The sequence below is a fragment of the Lepidochelys kempii genome, chromosome 7, assembly GCF_965140265.1.
Source record: "Lepidochelys kempii isolate rLepKem1 chromosome 7, rLepKem1.hap2, whole genome shotgun sequence".
Lineage (NCBI taxonomy): Eukaryota > Metazoa > Chordata > Testudines > Cheloniidae > Lepidochelys > Lepidochelys kempii.
In genome coordinates, this window is record NC_133262.1 from 88,014,370 (window position 1) to 88,030,259 (window position 15,890).

A 15,890-nucleotide genomic window follows, 5' to 3' on the forward strand; every position below is an offset into this window, starting at 1 on the left:
AGCTCCTCTCACCTGTAAAGGGTTAAGAAGCTAAAGGTAACCTCGCTGGCACCTGACCAAAATGACCAATGAGGAGACAAGATACTTTCAAAAGCTGGGAGAAGGGAGAGAAACAAAGGGTCTGTGTCTGTCTGTAGTCGTCTTGGCCAGGGACAGAACAGGAATGGAGTCTTAGAACTTTTAGTAAGTAATCTAGCTAGGTATGTGTTAGATTATGATTTCTTTAAATGGCTGAGAAAAGAATTGTGCTGAATAGAATAACTATTTCTGTCTGTGTATCTTTTTTGTAACTTAAGGTTTTGCCTAGAGGGGTTCTCTATGTTTTTTAATCTAATTACCCTGTAAGATATCTACCATCCTGATTTTACAGGGGGGATTTCTTTATTTCTATTTACTTCTATTTTTTATTAAAAGTCTTCTTGTAAAACACTGAATGCTTTTTCATTGTTCTCAGATCCAAGGGTTTGGGTCTGTGGTCACCTATGCAAATTGGTGAGGCTTTTTATCCAACATTTCCCAGGAAAGGGGGGGTGCAAGTGTTGGGAGGATTGTTCATTGTTCTTAAGATCCAATGGTCTGGGTCTGTAGTCACCTAAGCAAATTGGTGAGGCTTTTTACCAAACCTTGTCCAGGAAGTGGGGTGCAAGGTTTTGGGAAGTATTTTGGGGGGAAGGACGCGTCCAAACAGCTCTTCCCCAGTAACCAGTATTAGTTTGGTGGTGGTAGCGGCCAGTCCAAGGATAACGGGAGTAATATTTTGTACCTTGGGGAAGTTTTGACCTAAGCTGGTAAAGATAAGCTTAGGAGGTTTTTCATGCAGGTCCCCACATCTGTACCCTAGAGTTCAGAGTGGGGGAGGAACCGTGACAGGCACAAACTGGATAAGAGTGACTCTCAAATTAATGGGAGTGCTTGTTTTCATTTAACAGTTGTTATGAACTGATGACCACAGAAAAACCTCTTGGTGGTGTTCGAAGGCCTGTTCACCTGCCAGAGCTTTTGTTGGAGTTGGGGTGATCTCTGGTAAACTTATTAGCATGCATGTAGGTAATTTTATCGTTTTTAATATTTCTGCATTCACCATAAAAATAAATGTACTTGCTTAAAAAGTGCTGTGCAGTACTAAACTGTGGCAATTGCACAGTTTATGGGACTCTGAGGAGAAGGCAAAAAAGGCCTTCTTAAAGAGAAGTGGGTGCCCTTGCTGGACCAGGGAGGAGTCATGCAGATGTCCTGAACTCTGACACTGATTGCAAGACCCAATACAGAGAAAAGTAAAAAAGTAATCAACAGTAAAGAAATTGAGACAAAAACCAAAAAGTAAAAACAAATAGAAAAAGAAACAAAATGAGGAGGACATGTTGTGAAAAGAAAGGGCACTAAATTCAATATTGAAGTCTAAATGATACCGGATCACAATATTTTTTCAAAAAGAAAAGGAGTACTTGTGGCACCTTAGAGACTAACCAATTTATTAGAGCATAAGCTTTCGTGAGCTACAGCTCACTTCCTCAGATGCATATCGTGGAAACGGCAGCAGGCTTTATATATACACAGAGAATATGAAACAATACCTCCTCCTACCCCACTGTCCTGCTGGTAATAGCTTATCTAAAGTGATCATCAGGTGGGCCATTTCCAGCACAAATCCAGGTTTTCTCACCCTCCACCCCCCCACACAAATTCACTCTCCTGCTGGTGATAGCCCATCCAAAGTGACAACTCTTTACACAATGTGCATGACAATCAAGTTGGGCTATTTCCTGCACAAATCCAGGTTTTCTCACATCCCCCCACCCCCATACACACACAAACTCACTCTCCTGCTGGTAATAGCTCATCCAAACTGACCACTCTTCAAGTTTAAATCCCCCCCCCCCCAGATGTTCTGGTTTAACTTGGATTTAAACTTGAAGAGTGGTCAGTTTGGATGAGCTATTACCAGCAGGAGAGTGAGTTTGTGTGTGGGGGGGTGGAGGGTGAGAAAACCTGGATTTGTGCTGGAAATGGCCCACCTGATGATCACTTTAGATAAGCTATTACCAGCAGGACAGTGGGGTAGGAGGAGGTATTGTTTCATATTCTCTGTGTATATATAAAGCCTGCTGCAGTTTCCACGATATGCATCTGAGGAAGTGAGCTGTAGCTCACGAAAGCTTATGCTCTAATAAATTGGTTAGTCTCTAAGGTGCCACAAGTACTCCTTTTCTTTTTGCGAATACAGACTAACACGGCTGTTACTCTGAAACCTAATATTTTTTCAGTCTTTTTCCTAAGCTTTGCTTCCTTCTCTTTGTAAAAACAAATTAAACATGCTCTTTTCTCTGTCCTTATTTCATCCTGTGCTTTATCTATATTTCTCCAAATCCTTGTTCCTAATCATTCCCCTTAGGATTGATTCTTCTCATTTATTCAGCTTATACACCAGTGTGACTTTGTTGGGCCAGATGCTTGTCTGGTGTAAATTAGCATAGTTGCACTACTTCAATGGTGCTATCTGTATTTACGCCATTTATTGCACTGAAATTGCTTTTGACTTAAACCTTCTATGAGATGAGAATTAGGCTCTTTGTGACCTCTTCTCTCTCTCTCTCTCGGCTTTCATAGCTTGTTTAATGGTTACACCTTATCCTGAAATAACCTTCCATATTCCATCACCAAGCGCCCTCCATTTTCTCCCTTAAAAATCTTCCTCAAAGACACTTCTATCATGATTCCTTCCTATAATAACATCACAGACAGTGAGCCAAATTCTGCTCTGGTGTAATTCAAGAATAATGCTGCTGAGAATTTACTCTGTATTTACAGCATGTCCCTGATGAGAATTTGGTTTAAGTTCAAACTGTTCTCCTGTGTACTCTAAGTTCTTTGGGGCAGGGACCATGTCCTTATCTATTTTTAAAGTGCTTTGGATTTACAGCCCCTATATAATTACAATTCAGAAAAATTCAGTGCTGCAGTTGGGATGAGAGATGTGTGAGCTATAGAGCGCTCTAGCATGTTCTTCTCTAATTGCCCCATGTAGACTCTGCTGGCATGAAGAAAAAGGTATCCAGTTCACACTGATGTAGACCCATTTTAAACATGACTACATTAAAGTGAACTACGTACCTTTTAGTTCATGTCAGCAGGGTCTACATGGGGCAGTTAGAATGTCAGAATGCTGTATAATTCACACACCCCTCATCCGGACTATGGTACTGAATTTTTTATGAATTTTAATTATATAGGGCTGTAAACACAAAGCACTTTACAAAAGTCTGAACCACAGCTCCATATAGACAAGCCCTAACTTTATTGCTCCATATCAGCCCATGGATAGATTTGGGAGGGGGTGGGGGGATTGTTGTTCATGCCACCAGGTAGCTATCTGCTATGTAGGGTGACCAGATGTCCCAATTTTATAGAGACAGTCCTGATATTTGGGGCTGTGTCTTATATAGACACCTATTACCGCCCACCCCCTGTCCCGATTTTTCACATTTCCTGTCTGGTCACCCTACTGCTATGAGAATATCCAACTCTGATGGTTTGGTTCTTGAGGGTATAACTTGGACAGATACTGGGAATAATGTTCTGTGAAAAGGGAGTAGACCGGTTTTGCAATTCCTGTATGTGGGACTTGGTTGTGAGTCCAATATTGTGTCTGATCTCTGAAAATTTATTTCAAAAGCAATTAATAAAAGAACTTTAAAAGGGTGTAGGTATGCCACTGTCTGACACATTGTGGCTATTGTATATCAGAGACTGGAAATATCCTTTTTCTTGAGTACATCCGCTGAGTCTGCTCTGTATGGGAAGCCACTTTACTAATCATACAGTTTGACAGGATTTGTCAATCACTAGTAAATTTGGAGGAATTTTGATAGATGTATCTATGCTGTTCTCCAAGTGAGAGAGCTCCTAGTAATCCAAGGGTGAAACATGCCCCTGGTCATTCTGAATCCTTTTCCCCAGTCGAGACCCAACCATCTCCTTCCGTCAAATTAATAACTGGTGTAGGAATAACAGCTAGGAATGTTTTGTCTCCAGCAAGACTGGCATTTAATGGCACTGTGGATTAATGCTTGAAGTTACTATAAAGTGTACGGTTAGGTCCCCTGTCAGCTCCACCCAAATTGAATGGGCTCAAAGAATTTACTAACATTTTAGAAATGTTTATATTGCTCTGAACTGTCTGACTTCAGATGAGAGTACAGAAAAATAATCAAGACATTTCAAGGCAGGCTTTTAATACATTTGATACTGTCAAAATCAGGAAAAACAGGATAAACTTTGATTTTCCCACCCCCAAACACCAAATATTTTAAACCCCCCATATTGTCCAAAATTCATATCTAATCTAGAGGTGGGTGAAATTTTTATCCCATATTAAGAAATAAACAAAAACCTTTAAAAAAATTGAAATTTTTGACAGTTTTGAACTTATATGTAAATTTTTCAATTCTGTGACATTTTCATTTCCAAATTTACTTCAAGATTATTTTTTAAAAATAAGTTTAATAAAGCTCAAACTAAACAAAATAACTAGTTTGACCCCCCCCAAAATTTTTTATAATTTATTTTTCAGAATGTCCAATGAACCTACAAATCAGTTTTTGTACTGCTTTGATCTAATCACATATCTCAAATATGTATCAGAATCATAGTTTATTTTTATCAACCCCCAAATGTCAAAGTTTTCAGATTTCCTCTGACATTTTGAAAATTCAAATGTACTTTGGAGAATAAAAATCTGAGTGATTTAGATAAGCATCCACAGAAACTTGCCAACCTTTAGAAGTGTGCCTGTTGTTACTGTCAACTCCAGAGGATAACTCCAGAGGTCTAACAGTTTTGCTCCATTTTTAACTAAATATGTTTTAGAGTATATGGAACAATCTCTTAAGAGATTGACTCATAAAAATGGCTTCTTGCGCAGGTTTATCTTTGCTACAATGTATATTACACACAGAATTATATTAAACAAACATTATTAAGGTTGCAAAGTCAAGCCCTCAAAAGTTAGGAAATGGTGGAATTAAGGTTTCTTCTGCAACCTTAATTTGACCTCCTGATCTATATGTATTATGATACAATCTTTTATTGCATGATCACATATTAGTTTTTCCATAGGACTCCTGTTTCATTCAGTGCACAGAATGGTCCTGTTCTAGGTATGAATCAGGATTGTGTAGTAAAAGAGACTGTATGACCTCCGCTTCATTTGTTGAAAGGTGTGTAGTGGATATGGCAGGGGATTTTAGGAAGAGAGAGGATAGTCTCATGGTTAAGGCAGATTAATACAGCCCTGGAGAATTGGATGCATGCCCTGCCTCGGCCACAGAGTCCCTATGTGTTGCTAGGCAAGTCACTTAAGGAAAGAATTTCTTAGGTTACCATGAATTGTGTTCCTCATTTTCTAGGTGCCTGCTTTGAGACCCTCTGGTCTGATTTGCACAATGTTGAGCACTCACAGCTGCAGCTGAAGTTAACGGGAGTTGTACTTGAATACGTATGCTGGCTCTGTGGATGAGGGGAAAGCAGTGGATGTGTTATTCCTCGACTTTAGCAAAGCTTTGGATACGGTCTCCCACAGTATTCTTGCCAGCAAGTTAAAGAAGTATGGGCTAGATGGATGGACAATAAGGTGGATAGAAAGCTGGCTAGATCGTCTGGCTCAACAGATAGCGATCAATGGCTCCATGTCTAGTTGGCAGCCGGTGTCAAGCAGAGTGTCCCAAGGGTCGGTCCTGGGCTGGTTTTGTTCAATATCTTCATTAATGATCTGGAGGATGGCGTTGACTGCATCCTCAGCAAGTTTGCAGATGACACTAAACTGGGAGGAGTGGTAGATACGCTGGAGGGTAGGGATAGGATACAGAGGGCCCTAGAGGATTGGGCCAAAAGAAATCTGATGAGGTTCCACAAGGACAAGTGCAGAGTCCTGCACTTAGGACGGAAGAATCCCATGCACCACTACAGACTAGGGACCGAATGGCTAAGCAGCAGTTCTGAAGAAAAGGACCTAGGGGTTACAGTGGACGAGAAGCTAGATATGAGTCCAAAGAGGATGGATCTAGACTGTTCTCAGTGGTACCAGATGACAGAACAAGGAGTAATGGTCTCAAGTTGCAGTGGGGGAGGTTTAGGTTGGATGTTAGGAAAAACTTTTTCAGTAGGAGGGTGGTAAAGCACTGGAACGGGTTACCTAAGGAGGTGGTGGAATCTCCTTCCTTAGAGGTTTTCAAGGTCAGGCTTGACAAAGCCCTGGCTGGGATGATTTAGTTGGGGATTGGTCCTGCTTTGAGCAGGGAGTTGGACTAGATGACCTCCTGAGCTCCCCTCCCCACAACCCCCTTTGCAACCAGGGGTTGCAGTGCTGACCAGTAGGCCACACTTCCCAACCAGACCCTGAGTGAGGACTATTACAAGTGCCAAAGCACCAAGTTTGGTCGGGACTCACTGTGGGCATTGTACTAGCTACTCCTTTCTCAGGAGGCTGGGGAAAAAAATTCTCTCACCATCAGATTGGCCAAGGTGGAGTGGGGGGAGGATTGCCTTCCCCAAAGCAGGTTTAAAGGGGTCTCTGTTGCTGTGAGTAGGGAAGGGAGTTATGTAATGAGTTGCAGCATCATAGCCTAAGTGAAGGGCAGATGTCCAGTGCAGGTACACTGTAGGGCGAGGATACAGTGGCTGGATAAGTGGCTTCCTAAAAGACTTAAAGGAGGTGTTTGTTAGAGGAACTGAAGGAGTGTGGGTTTCAGGGCTGCTATGACTGGCATGGCAGGGAGCCAGTGCCCCCTTCTTTAACAGTCCACCTGAACCCTCATTCAAGGGCGGGAGGGGGATGGTAAGGTCCCAGCAATGGATTGGCTGGGGACCAGGATGGAAAAAGTGGGGACTGGTGGAAGCCCCTGGGTAGATATTGAAATGATTGTGGAGTTGCCTGCACTCACTTCTATCTGCCCAGTAGTCCCAGACATCTAATTATAAAATTGCATCATGATTAAACCACATCCAGTGTCTCCTGTCCTTTTGGTGTAACTGGACAATACTGCAGTAAGCTAGTTGTTTGCTTCTCGTTGCAAAAAATGCTTTTTTCCCAATATGTGTTAGCAAAGGAGCATTGATCTACAAGCAAATTAATCTTTTAAAGAATAAATCACTTCAGTAATGTTTCATTAGACATAGCCACTCACTGGTCTTCTGTATAGTTCTTGGCTTCTAAATCACCAAATACATATTCAATAAAACATAATTTAGAGAATGGCATGTTCTATATTAGCTATCTCAGCAGGAAAAATGTAATAATATTCATGCTTTCGACCAAGGTTAAAGATGAGTTTAGGTAGTTATAGTTACATACTGTGATACAGAATGTCTTTCCAGACTTCACACTTGTATTACAATTTATAATATTAGCACTTCTTTAAAAAAATAAAAGGTCCCAGACCACACTACTTGTTCAGTATTGAAGTCTTTAGTAGAACACACACATTAATCCTTGTGTTCACAGCCAAAGTCCTCTACATCTTTTTGAAACTAAAGCCAGTGTTTTTATTTGATGTCTTGCCTACCATTCTTTAAGATAAATGCCCTATGCCTTTAATCTGAAATAGTTTTTCACTTTTCAGTGTAGCAGCCGTGTTAGTCTGTATTCGCAAAAAGAAAAGGAGTACTAGTGGCACCTTACAGACTAACTGATTTATTTGAGCATAAGCTTTCGTGAGCTACAGCTCACTTCATCGGATGCATTCAGTGGAAAAAAAAATTTCATCTTGTAGCAAATCGCTCTATGCTGAGATCTTTTTGAAATCAACATAGAATTGGCAAAGCCTTCACTAATTTTGTATTGCTTATATTCACATGAAGGAAAGATCTTTCTTAAACCTGTTGGAGAAGTTGCTTTAAAAGGATGCATTTTGGTGAGATGAAGGTAAATTTTGTATATTGGGTAGAATTGGCAATTTTTACCTTTTTGCTAGTTGCACAAAACAATGATACAGATTTCTTCTATGCTTAACAAAAAAACAACTCCTGTATTTCCACCACAGAGACGCTGAAAGTCAGAGTCAATTCTACTTACAGATGTCATGACACATTTTTATGGGCTGAATCTTAGCCATGTGATTATTAGTACTTAGGCTCAGAATGGAAAACTGTGAGAGATGGAACTATCTAGGACTATGAAAGAAGTAGTGACTATTTAAAATTGAGCACCAGCAGGTATGTATTTTTCTTGGTTTTAAAAATGAGTAGGTTAAAAAATTTGTGTGCTAATTTGTGAGAGAGAGACATATATGTCAATATCTTCCTGGTAATAGAAACAAAGTATGAGTGCAATATTCCAGGTGCAGTTGCTTCAGACTTGTGTGTGTATGTATACTGCCCCGTATTGATGATTTCCTTGTTTTTGGTGATTTTGTCTATGCAACCCAAAATTGTATTGGCCGCCTTTAGTTTTTTTGCAGCTACATTGCACTGCAAGTTCAGGTCTAGATTTCTCTTTACTACTGCCAGAGGGGTGGGCTTTTCAAAAGCACCTAAGTGAGTTAGGAGCACAAATACCATTTAATGAAAATTAATGGGGCTTGTGCTCCTAATTCATTAAATGTGCATTTGAAAATCCACCTTAAATCTTTCAGTATTACTGCTTCCGAGGTCTCTCCCTCGCACTCAGTATTAATGTAATTCAGATATGTTAGTTTGCATTCTTCCAAGTTAAATATTGTGTTATTCCATTGGAGCTTATTTTTGTAATCCTTTTATTTCCCTTTGCTGCTGCTATTAATCATTTACATTGTGTTTGCACCTAGAGGCCTGAACTAGATCAAGGCCTCAATTGTGCTATGCGCTGTACAGATATATGCTAAATAAAAGTCCTTGCCTTGAAGAGTTGACAGCCTAATTAGACAGGTCATAAGAGGAGGCTGAGATAAGCAAGTGGGTAGGGAGGGGATATTAACAAAATATTATGATACTTTAGGTCAAACTAGCTGTATTTGCTAGTATCATCCAATCAGTAGCAATAATCACAACTTGTGCTGTCTGCATCAAGGAAAAGGTGACTTCTCAGCAGGAAGTGAGAGGAGAAGGTGGTGGCTTTACAGATTTTGCTCAGGAGCTTTTGCATTTGTATTATGTTTCTCCTTAACAGGTGTTTTTGGCTCCTTTCAATTTTGTGCTGTCTATAGATATGTCCTTTCTACTAGAACCCTAAGGAGCTGTATTTAATTTGTATCAGATAACAGAGGAGTAGCAGTACCAATAAAGGCAAGGTTAGAGACCAGGGTTAAAATGCAGCAAGGACCTATTTTTAGTTGTAGTTGGCCTTCTTTCCAGGGGTGATGACTAACTTCCCGGTAACACTGCAATTGTCAACCACATTACAGACATTCTGTAGTGTGGCTTATGCACATCTGGTTGTCACTGGAGATTGCAGAAACTGCAGCCCTCTTGCTACAAGGAAGAAAGGGAGAAATATTGAATATAAAATACTGGATTATTTAGAGCTAATTGAGGACATTTCTCACCCCCACAGTGGTGGGTTATCAGGCTTCTTCAGGTCCTGGAGCAAGCAAGTTGTGTTCCTGAGCTGGGGCATGGGGGAGGGGCGATTCTAAGTCTAGTGGTGATGGGTGTCAGGTAGGAGGACAAAGAGTTTGGAGCATGGGGGAAGGGGTTATGCATACCAGAGTGCAGTTGTTCTGACCTATAAAGAGGTTAAGCAGCAGGAGGATGGATTCTCAGCCTAAAGGGATAAGTGTTTGTATGTCTGGGATGGAGAGGTATTTCCAACCGGCAATATGTTGAAGGGAATTGGGGAGGTTCTGAGCTTGGAGAGGAATGGGCTGGGATTGGCAAATTGATTGCAGGGAGAAATGAGACTGAGAATACAGGTGTATGTATGGGGCAGCATGGCGGTAAAGAGTTTGATTGGATGGGAGGAAGTTGGGACTAGGAGAAAATCGTGAAGAATTGTTGGGTAAATACTGTTTTCTCCGACCTTATCCTTTAAAGTAAGGTATCCCAGTTTTTCATTCTGAAAGCAGGAGGTGGTGTGAGAGTGAGGAAGAGCTCACTTTTCTTCCTTATTCTCCACCAAAACACAGATCTTTGACATCCCCAACTAGTGTTTGATTTCATTTTGATCAGGTTACTGAGATGTGTGTCTGGGGGTATTGGGTAAGGAGAGCATTGTGCTAGCTGCAACCCCACTAATTATTCTGGATACCAGTCATCTTTGCTCTTGTCTCATTGATCAAAAACACCATAGGCAGTAACTGATCTTTCAAGCACTTAAATGAAAAGATTCCTCTGAATCCTTTAATCCACCATGGACATAGGCTGATAAAACTAATGCATTTTCTTACTTGTTTGTAGTAACCTGTAGTTATATGAAAATTAGGTATCTCCCACTAAGATCAGTCATATAAATAATTTCTTCCTGTACACAGTGGGCATGAATGATCAGTTTCAACACTGATTTTGACATATGCTCAATACACATAGAATTGGTAGTGTTTTACTCACTTTCCTACTGCCTCCCGTTTCTCAGCATTCATTACTTGTGCAACCCAGAGGGAGAATGTGGTGGCAAGTCAGAGTTAACACTAGCAGATTTTTTTTGAATCCTCTTCTCCTCCCATAGGTTCTTCCAGGAGAAGGGGCATGAGATCTTATAACTCTGAAGTTCAAAAATTTCAGAACTCTTTTTAGTATTTGATATTCAATGAGGCAGAAACAGTTTGATAGTTGATGCAATTAGTTTTGTCCTATTACAATTCTGTGAATAGGAAGAATGGTAAAAGAACTCTTTGGCTTTTTAATTTTTAAACTGTTTTAAATACTCTTATTTTTATCCGTCGTGTTCCTTATCCAGAATGTCTTTTACTTCTGAGTAATTAAATCAAATAGTTATGGATGATGATAATGTATATAATACTGTAAAATGCACACAGTGCTTTATAAACCAAGTATCATAGAATCATAGAATCATAGAATATCAGGGTTGGAAGGGACCCCAGAAGGTCATCTAGTCCAACCCCCTGCTCGAAGCAGGACCAATTCCCAGTTAAATCATCCCAGCCAGGGCTTTGTCAAGCCTGACCTTAAAAACCTCTAAGGAAGGAGATTCTACCACCTCCCTAGGTAACGCATTCCAGTGTTTCACCACCCTCTTAGTGAAAAAGTTTTTCCTAATATCCAATCTAAACCTCCCCCAAAGTAAGGGCTGTTCTCTGCCCCAGGGAGATGTCCATCTGAGACACACGACAGAAGTTCAGCTAAGGGATGGCATGTGAGGGAGTAGTGAGAAAAAAGTAAAAAGAATCGCTTTAAAAAAAATTAAGGATGGATTTGAAGGAGTGGGTCTGGGTGCATAGTTGGCAAGAACTGGGAGATACAGTCATGCAGACACCCTAACTCTTTCAGGGCAAAAGTAGCCAAGGATGAAAGTGCTTTCACTTCTATACTTAGCCTTTCAGCCTCTAAACTAGAGCAGAAGATCAAATTGAGGCAACAAGGTGTTGATTTCAAGGAGGGGGAGCAAATACTGAATCTTTCTTTTGGGGAGGGGAATGCAATGGCCCAGAGATGTAGTTGTCTGTCTTTTGGTGCTTGTCTAACACAATATGATAGGTCTTGAGCAGGCTATGGAGCATTATGAGCACTAGTTCTTCACTAAAACACAGGTTCATCCGGCTGTTGTGCAGCTAGAGGACAACGTTTTTTTCAGGTGCTGATGCAGGTAACTATTTTGTCATGAGGTTGTAGTCATGAAAGAGGACACTTTGCTCTATCACCAGGCAGCTCCTCTGATAGTATTACAACTGGTACATTAGGATGGACTGCTAGCTCTTCATGTTTTTGGGCTCCTGTGTAGTTTCCTCCGTTGTTGGTAATGGCAAATGCCCTGGCAATGCCTTTTGTCTTTGTGATACAAAATGAAAAGTGGGATCTCTGCAAGTGTTGCACTTAATGTACTCCCATCACTAGAAACAAATCATGATATCAAAGTTGCATCTTGGCTTTTTACAGAAACAGGAGAGGGAGATTTCAAATACCATTTCCAACCTGGAATACTGGGGCTATCTTTCAGCCAGAAGCCTTGCCATCAAATACATAGGAATTCAGCCTCTTCTCCTCAAGCCATTATTTTCACAAGTACCTAGACCAGGAGTATGCTAAATTGTAACCTGCAGGCCGCTTCCAGCCTGTCAGATGTTTTTATCCAGCGCTTGAACTTCAGCTGGGAAGCGGGGTCGAGGAGTTGCCTTGCTCCTGCTGGGGAGTGGGGCCGGGGGGTTGCCCCACTCCACTCGCCCGGCTCTCCCCAGTACTGACACACAATTCCACCATCTTCCGGCACACGTGACACCACACTGCACAGGTGCGACTTCACCGTGCTGTTTCTGGGATCAGAACCCCACCCCTACATGGCAGCCCCACCCCTACATGGCAGCACACCCAATCCTCTCCTGGTCTCTTATGGCCCCACCCTCGAGAGCCTCGAAACTGCCCAGGAGCTGTACCCATCCCAGCCAGGATGCCTCCGCCTGTGGCGGTGCCTGGTACGGCTGCCTTGGTGTCACTGCTGGCAGGGCCCCTAGAAGTCCTTGGTACTGCCTCTGTAGAGCCCCCCTGTCCATGCCACGCCCCATGAGTTCCTTCTTCCCCCACCTTGGTAAAATCCCTTATAGAGCCCCCCCCACCTCATGCTACACCCCATAAAGTCCTCCCTCCCCCACCAGGCATTCATGGCCTGCCATACGATTTACATACCCAGATGCGGCCCTCAGGCCAAAAAGTTTGCCCACCCCTGACCTAGACACTACAGAAACTCCCAAGTGGATGCTCAACCTTTCAAAGGAACATTTTGCAGCATGGTTTTTCTGGCAGTGATTGTTTAAATTTGGCAAAGACAAGTGTCTGCATCCCTAAAGGTGACCATTAGGCAGCTGCCTCCCTCCCTTTCAGTTGGTTTGGTGTGTCTATTACATGTTCTTTTATCTTATAATTGAAAAGGATGGTGCATCCTCAGACAGTCCCTTCTTTTGGCAAAGAGTAGTGTCAAAATGGCTTCTACTCACCTTCCTGACCACACGGAGTAGGCTCAGTCAATCAGGGCCACTACTTCATTACTAATCACAATCAATAAATCATCATAGGGCATTCAAAAACACTTTTAAATGAAATAAAGAAACTGGCTTCAAATAACCAAACTCATGAAGTATACCCAAACATGCAATGCCTAGGACATGCTCCTCTGTCTGATTTCATACAGCTTCTAAACATTGAACACAATGAGCACTATGAGAGTTCTCAAGCTAATTAAAGGGATACCTTATTCCCCCCATACACTCCAATTTGTAAGCACAAATATATATCAACATAAATGTTTCACCCAAGCCTTGTTAAGAAGCGTAATTAGATGAATTAAAACCCTGGTTCTAGCATGAGGGTTCTTTAAAGTGTGGCTATGCTTAAAAACTGGGAGCTGGTTTTCGTTGTTTGGTATTTGAACTGCCTCCTTCAAGACTGTGTGTTCAACAACATTTTTCAACCGTTGCTAATGTTGTTATGGATAATACAAAAGCCTTACTGCCACAAAGCATGGGGAGGGATCTACCATAATCAAACGTACCCCATTTTATTACCGCAGAATTAGAGGAGGTGGAACCATTGCTGTACGAGATAGAGTAAAACATTTAGTTAGCTATCTCAGTGGCCCTGCTAAATAGATGATGTTACCAACTGAAGTGTACAGTACTGTCTGTTTTATAATTCCAGGGAGTGTGTCAGTCATTCATAGGGATTGATAGGGTTTACTCTGATTTCTCCTTTTGAAGGCGGTGTTGTGCAGCAAAGCAAGTTAGCTTTCAGTTCATTTTTTTTTTCAGTTTAGCCAATGCTAAACAGACTTCTGAAGTAGCACATTTTTAAAGTTGATGAGTGGAGTGTTGCTGCACAGACATTTCTGCTTGTTAGTTTGTAAGCTGAATATGTCCCTTATAAAGATGACATGATATTACAATCAGGCTGATAATTGATAGGTAGTATTTTTTTTTGTTTGAGTATATTTTGTGTGTATGTACAGAATACTATATGGTTTGTTTTTTTCAATAAAGGAAAAGGGGCTTATCGTAGGAAATTTCAAGTGTTGCACACATTAAAATCTGAGGGAAGACTATGTACATTTTAAGAGTATACTATAAAATGTATGTATATATGAAAGAGCTATCTATTTGTATGTTTGTGGTAGATGCACACATCTTCACAAAATAAGTGGGTTTTGCCCTTTCCAGTTTCTATATCTTTTCATGTTTGTTCATAACCATTTAATTACAGTACATTTTTGTGTTCAATACCTGTTTTTAATTTTCAACTCAGATTCTACATGATCTCTTTCTAAATAGAGCCACTTTATTTCAACAAGTGTGCTATACCAGAATACTGCAATGCTTTCTCACTATAATTTTTCTTTTGTGCAACAGCAGTCTAAGAAAATTGTTGACTGAAAGCAAAGAAATGTCATTTAAAAAAAAAGTGGGCATTCTTTAGCCATAGGGATTCTCATATTTAAAAATGGTTTTCAGAAGTTTGGTGAGCTGGCTGTCACTTGCTTCTGTTTTATTTCTGTGTATGTGTGTGTTGGTTTTCATTTAAGATCATATCTCTGTGATTTTAAATATAGCTCCAATGCCTGTGGTGTAAGGAAATTAGAAATGTGACATAGTGATACATTGGTGTATTTCTGAAATCATACACACTCAGAAGTAACCATCCATCTAGTCAAACAACACATTTTCGTTGTATTGAGTATACTTACTGTAAATGTTAAATGTGCCTCACGTTAGCATAATAAACTGTATTTTAAAGTGTCATGTTTGAGCTGACTTTGTGCTTGCTTTGTTAGTTCTTTGGTCAAATGCCATAAGAAAATATGCACATGAGAATATTTTTCTCTATCGTGGAAGTAGAGGCTGTTACCTGAAGTGTAGATGATGGGATACACTGTGAGACATTAGTTATAAATCAAACCAATGCTCCTTATGAAATGCTCTGATTTATGAATGTAAGATTTACTTTTCTAAACTTGCTATAATTTATCTCCAATGTGGCAGTGTTCTGAAAGAAAATGAAATGCATCCACACTGTGCACTTGAGGTAAAGACCTTGATGTAGTATTAATCAATACCACTGTCTTCTAGGAAGATGGGCACATAATTCACCAGACACACTTGAAGCAGCTGTCATTTGGCTAGCTGACAGAGAGACAAGACAATAGGGTAAGTAGAACCTATTGTTTTGTTACTATAGAATGTTTGTTTATTTTTCCTTGTACTCTGGCTAAATAATACAAATAATTTATTTCAGGATGGGTTTTAGCTGTTTATGAATATTGGCTTTAGATAATTGTTGCCCCATATAACTGATCTAGATGATAACAAGTATTGTCCAAGATGAAAGAAGTGTTAGTACAAGATAATAAAAGCAGGAGTTTGTCTCCAGAGATGTGAGGTGCTGGTTGTTTTTCCTCTTATACGTTTATAACAAGCAATTCTGTTATCCAGTTTAGATTTCTTCTTCTTAATTCATTGCCTCATTCTGATGGAGGACATTTTTGGCAGTAAAGTAGTAGACCCATCACATCTATCATGACGTGTCAAAGATCTGTCAGATGGATGGCTCTTTTTGAAATTTGCTATTTCAGAAAAAACATACCTGAGCATTCTAGGCAGAAGTTTGACATTTTTGAGATGAAAATCAATCTTCTTCTATTTGTTGTTTCTGAACTAAGGCTTAAGCTGTGATTACAGAAGCAATGACTGTAAAATGTTTGGGGATACAAAATGGGAACAGAAACATTTAGATAAAACTTTGACAGATGTTGTCTTACTGTAACA

At 40.4% G+C, this 15,890-nt stretch overlaps 1 protein-coding gene across 8 annotated transcripts in view; it reads left to right on the forward strand.

Annotated features, from left to right (window-relative positions):
- The window catches only part of PCDH15 (protocadherin related 15), a 1,355,521-nt gene that overhangs the window by 255,943 nt on the left and 1,083,688 nt on the right, over positions 1-15,890 (forward strand). For all 8 annotated transcript variants that reach the window (XM_073353680.1, XM_073353679.1, XM_073353682.1 and 5 more), the window contains exon 2: positions 15,195-15,272. The gene's annotated coding sequence lies outside the window, so the exon portion shown is untranslated. The remainder of the gene's footprint in view (positions 1-15,194; positions 15,273-15,890) is intronic.